Raw genomic sequence first — 6,627 nt, forward strand, 5'->3', positions numbered from 1 at the left:
CGGAAAGCTGTAGTTGGCTACCGTTACTTCATTTTCTACATCCGAGAAGAATAAAAGCTAGATAAGAACGAAGTTTTTGTTGTGAAATGTTTCTAGAATAATTTTAAACTAAAAGTTAAAATGGAATTTATTAAAAATTGCTAAAAACAATTATGTGTGATGTAGTTAAGGTTCTAAAGTTTCCATTGTCAGCTACCGCCGATCCCGATCGGATATGCTGGAGCACGTGACTCTACTAGGCATCTTACCCCAACAAAATCCCAAAAGATGCCACATTTTTCTTGGGGTAACATGCCTATTTTTTGTTAATTGAATTCCAATATGCCTATTTTTAATAAATTTTTGTTTTCTCGTTTTATTGCAGGATATGCATAGAAATTATATGAGCACTTCTCAAAAAGGTTTTTGGACTGAAAAAAGCTTTCAGCTAGCTATAGAGCACGTTAGAACGGACAAATAATAATAATTATTATTATTAAACTCACATGTTTTGGAACATACTAGTTTTTATAACATTAACCAGTTTAAAATAATATCCATAATTATAGAAAATTCTACTATATTATATTTTTGTGTCAATAAAACTTTTCTTGAAATAGTAGTAAACTGCCACAGATGCTAATTGTTGAAGACGTTTCCTTCTAAAAGAATGATCATCATCTACTATCAGGGCAATCAAGAGCTTGTATGGGGTCTAGGAGTAAAGAAGGCTGCTATTGCCATATTTTTTTGAACAAATAAAATATGTAAAATGTTTCTTTATTAATAAAAAGTAATGTTAAAGATTTTATTTTCAGTCAGTAAAAATATCATTAATTTTACAGGAGTAGAAACCACTAAGTTTTCTCTAAGACTGGGAAAAAAATCCCTCTTGACTGCTCTGTCTATTATCAATATCCAAAACACATATATATGATAAGTAGTGTTGCCACCAGGCTGGCTTTCACCTGGACAGGTCAGTTTTAAATTCATGGTCTGGATTAATTATTAATTTTTCCGGTTTTTGTAGAAATTGTGAAATTATAACAAAAAATAAAGTTATAAAAATATTTGAGAGTATTTTGCAAATATTAGGTTTGTTCCAACACAAGTCCCTAACTGGTTTAAAACTGGCATGCACATTGTTCAATTCTTGGCTGTAAAATGACATCATGCATGCCTTGTACAGTTTTAAATTCAAGCCAGTCAGGGATGTGTGTTTGAACACATCTATTGTAAAAGCGAATGTGAGTTTCAGTTTACAAGTTTATAATTTCTATTTTAATTATTTAATATGACAACTCAAGAAATTGAAAACCCAAAAAAGAGGAAGCAAACTTGTAAATTTAATAAAGATTAACTGACACAAAATGAATTTCAAAAATGGTTACGACCTGTTCGAGAATCTGATGAAATGGTTAATAGTTGTGTTTGCAATACTACGTTTAATATAAAGTGGGATGGTGTAAAAGCTGTGAAATCTCACATGGAAGCAAATACTCATAAGCAAAGAGTATCTTTACTTGCTTATAACTCCAATCTGACCAAATTATTTCAACAGAAAAGTTCTAAATTTGATAATCAGGTAACAGCAGCAGAATTGACACAAGTTTATTCATGGTCTAAAGTCACATCACAGTTATTTATCCATAGAATGTGGAGGTAAAGTTAGCAATTCCATATTTCCTCACTTGATGGTTTGTAAAAATATAAGACTTGGGCATACAAAAATTGAATGTATTGTGCAAAACGTATTAGCTCCATATGCTCTTGAATTAATTATATCTGTTGTGAAGCATTTACCATTTAATGTTGCCATAGATGCTTCTAATAAAAGTGATAAAAAATTATTTCCAATCACCATTCATTATTTTAATTTGATTGACAACAAGCAACCTATTGTTCATGCTTTGATAGATTTTAAACAAACACGTGGGCAAACTTCTAAAGAAATTTTTAATGTTATAAAATCAACAATTGAAAATACAGGATTACCAATTGAAAATATCAACTCATTTGTAGCTGATAATGCACTGGTCAATTTTGGATGTAAATCTTTGATTTTTATGAAATTAAAAACAATTAACAATAATTTAATATAAGCTAACTGTAACAAATGCACGTATCTATAAGCATATTCTCTATAATACCGCTAAATATGCATTAAAAACAATGAAATATGACGGGGAAACAAAATTATTACAAAAGTTCTAGCCCTTGGTATAATTATATTAATTAAATTATCAACAGCCATGAGGCAGATAATAGTGAGGGCTTATCAGAGCAATGATGGGCACAAACGCTCAGGAATAAAGTGAAAATGTTTAATAAACACAAAAATGACTATATAAGTATGAAAACAAAAGAACCCAAAATGCATTTTGGACTATTTTCTATCAGAAAATCAGTTGTTATTAACTAAAGATTTTAGTATATTTAAAATTATACAAGGTAACGGTAAACTTAAAACTATGCCTAAAGCTATACAATATAAAGACGAAAATGCCGTTATAACTGTATGAGCAGTAAGCATTATCAGTATAGACAGGTGTAATAAATCTTCATAACGTTGCAAGGTAGCATGACATACAGGGTGGTGATACAAAACAGTTATAAGTTAGCCAATTATTGGTTTACAGTTACGAACTAAAGTTATACAGACAGATTATGTACATACAAAAACCAGTAGGATGACAATTAAACGTTTTCACTGATTCCTGAGTGTTTGTGCCCATCATTGGTCTGATAAGCCCTCACTATTATCTGCTTCACAGTTGTTGATAATTTAATTAATTTAATACTAAACTTTCCACATCATTATAAGTCTATAGCAAAAATAGTAGAATATCTACACTGGAGTACTGTAACAAATGCACGTATCTATAAGCCTTTTACTGGTGCGCATTGGTGAAAGTTAGCGCACTGGTAAAAGGCTTATAGATACATGCATTAGTCTATAGCAAATTTTCATTGAGTACCTGCAACATCGAAGAATTAAAAAATTGTTTCAATTTCCTGGAACATTCACACTATGAAATCTTGAATCATATTTCTACTAGATGGGTAAGCTTATATAAAGCTATTGATAGGCTACTGAAAAACTGGCCTGCTATTACCCTTTATTTTATAAATCAGGGAGAAGAAAAATGTAATCCTACAATCTGGACATTTGTGCAAGTTCATGAAAATACTATTAATGATCAAAAATCCTTACCAGAACTGATGTTATATTTCATACATTCCTTTTTACATATTTTCCAAAAATATATATTAATTTTTGAAGGAGAAAACATTGACATCACCGAATTACATACTGTTTTTACAGATCTTAGAAACGATATAGTGCAGAGAAAAGAACAGTGCTTTTATGGTTTTATAGTTAATCAGGCTCTTTTGGATTTTCCAGAGAATAAGAAAAAAATATTCAAACAAGAAGCCGATAATGTGTACTCACGAGCATTGAAATATTTAAACGACTGCTATGATTTCAAAAATGCATTTTTTATTTTAGTTCAAAAATTTTATTTAAAAAATAATGTTCCAACTATACAAGACTGCTGTGAACTTGATAAATATATAAACAAAATTGACTTCAAAGTAAAAGTAAAAAAGACCTAATTTTTTTATTTCTAAGTATAACATCCTAATTTTAAAATTTCCTGTCCCTCATCACCCAGCCACCCCATTGTGAGCCTGGCCAAAGTTATAATGGGCTTGCTTAAAGAGGCTCTCTTAGTGCCTACAAGCGGAAAGAATTAACAAAAAAAAAAAAAAAAAAAGGCGGGGGGAATTGGGGGACTGTCCGGGTCAGCAACTTTGAAAAGGTGACAACACTAATGATATTTCTTATCATATAATCAGATGAAAAACAAAGATAATGTCAAAATAATAAATATAGTCAAACAGTTGATATAGTACACTTCTAAATTGTACCATCTTTAACTGCTAATAAACAAATTGTATGCATAATGTTTCAAAATCAATGAATTACTAAATGTATGATTTTTGCATTGCAAACAACATTTTTATCAAATCAAATCATGTAACTTTCAAATTCAAACTTTCATGTTAAATCTTATTACTATATATAATTCTTATTGCTTGAGATATTTCAATTTTATGCCATATTTGATTTAGTGCCAGTTTTAGAGGCAAACAATGATAATACTAAATTGAAGTTTGATTATACAATAGAAAACCAAATATATACTGCATAAAATATATAAATGAAATGAAACTCTGCTAGAAATGTTTTTCATACCAATTTATATCTAAATTTTTATACCAGAAACTAAACTGTGTAAATTTAGTTTTCAAATTCTTGAATTGTATAATAAATAACAATATAATAAAGTTTAAAATTTATACATTAAAAGATTAAATATTTTATGACAGAATATTCAGTGTCATAAATAAGATAGTCTTTATTTTTATAAATATGCAGATATAGCTATCAAACAGTAATCAAGATAAAAATTTCCAGATTAGAATTGGGCAATTAAGTTGTTGGGCTGCAATTTGAAAAAATTATAGACCCATAAATTCCCATTGTCTTCTGTCCATCAGTCGTTCCTTAATCTTGAGAACAGAGTTAGATAGATGAAAAACCGAGACCAGATATGGAAACCATAGGGACAGGAGGCCCTATAATTTCCATAGCTATACTATATACAAACTTCCTATGCCAACCCAAAGTCATGTTATTTCAATTCATAAATTTTCCCCTAAAAGATGTTATCTGGATGACTGGAACGACAGGAAAAGTACAATGTACAGGACAAGCCACTACTAATTTGAAGTGGATAGCATATATTTTAAATTAAATAAATTTTAAAATGTGATTAAAAATTGCAGCCCGGCATTGTGACAATATCACAATAAACAATTGCTCGTTTAATTTTAAAATCTGGATTATAAACATGTACTGTACAGTACATCAACATTTATTGATAACATTAATAATTACAAAATTTGAGATTATATAATAAAACTTAGAAATTGTCAAAAAATATCTGCATGAAATACCAATTTAAATTCATAATCCCTACATAACATAAAAAATAAATATTTTATCTTAAAAAAAAAAAAAGTTTTCAGACTTATTTCTTTCTTCAAACTCATGACTCAAATAAGCTTAGAATTTGCTTTTACAATAATCAAAACTCATTTTACAAACTTTAATATCAGCCTTTAAAATGAATTATGAGAAAAAATGAGAAAAAAAAACCCCTCTTTTCTTAAGCATGATACTTTTTCATTAAAAGTCCACTTTTTTGATATGGTCAGATAACAGAAATGAGAAATTGACTGATAGAAAGTTTTATTTAAGTGGTTACCTATTTCAATATCTAAAATAGTATGTTATTTCTAGAAAGTCTGTATTGAACTGAATCAAAACTTCACAATCACAAGACTACATATTATACTAATAGTAGTCATATTCTATACTGTATTTGTAAAGACATTTATTCTATTGTGATAAGAGATTTAACCATTTATTCAATCTCCAAGATTGAAAAAATGGTTAAAAATGCCACAGGTTTTTTGTTGACAACAACTTTTCTACAAATATTTCTTTTATTTCTTTCCTAGCTATCAAGTCACCCTCATACATAATTTAAGGTTGGCAAGTATACATTAAGCAGAAAAGAGAATTATTAAACTATCAATTTTAATGATACTGTAACAAAATTTGTTTAAAATTCCTACTAGTTATGGAAAAATAAATTCTGAACACATTAAAATTTCACTATCAGAAAAGAGAGATACAATACTATATTCTATTTAAACAATAGAAATAATAAAAATTTTAAATAATGAGAATTTTATAAATTTTATGATGATAAAGAATTGATATAATAAAATTAAATAAACTACACAGAAACAAAAATTTATAACAAATTTATTTAAGATTTTATTATTATTATAAATTTAATATTAGATAAATATATTAAAACTTAAAAATTCAATTATGACCCATTTAGGTACAATTAAATAAAAATATTAAAGGAAAGAGTTCTGTATAAAAATATGATTAGAGTAAGTTTAATTGCATTAAAATGTGGCATTGTACTGTACATTAGGCATATTTTATAATAAATACATACACATTTTTCTTTCAATTTGAAGTGAATTAATGCCTAATGCTGCTTTACATTACTACAAACATGTTTTTAGATAAATTCATCTAAAAACATGTTTATAAATTTAAAATAATTACAATATTTAATATTTTATAAAGTTAAAAAGTGTTCAAAGAAATATTATTAGTTTTATAACAAATATTATGTGATATGAAAAATATGATTTCTTCTTTTTTATCTGAATAAAATAATGAAAATTGTAGAAAAATAATGTTCCATTTTATCTAGAAATACATCATTAAATATTTATATGTCAAATATTTAAACAAATACATTAAACAAAGTCTTCAAAATAGGTTCAAAAACTTTTAAATATGTAAGTGTTTTTCTTCTATTTAATCTTTTCATCAACTATTACATTGAACAAATATATAACAAAACTTTTTCTGAAACAGAAAACATTAAAAATCATTCAATCTTTAAAAAGAAAGCTTTTATATAATAGTTTTTTGAAATGTAAGTTGAAATGATGAATGAACTGATAGAAGAGACGAACTAAAGGAAT

The 6,627-nt window shown here is 27.3% G+C and overlaps 1 protein-coding gene across 1 annotated transcript in view; it reads right to left on the bottom strand.

Moving 5' to 3' along the window:
• LOC111635147 (histone acetyltransferase KAT6B-like) overlaps window positions 1-6,627 on the bottom strand; it is a 15,264-nt gene that overhangs the window by 4,549 nt on the left and 4,088 nt on the right. The gene's annotated exons all lie outside the window — the stretch shown is intronic.

Source organism: Centruroides sculpturatus, unplaced genomic scaffold (assembly GCF_000671375.1).
Source record: "Centruroides sculpturatus isolate CEXI.00-Female unplaced genomic scaffold, Cexi_2.0 scaffold986, whole genome shotgun sequence".
Taxonomy (NCBI): domain Eukaryota; kingdom Metazoa; phylum Arthropoda; class Arachnida; order Scorpiones; family Buthidae; genus Centruroides; species Centruroides sculpturatus.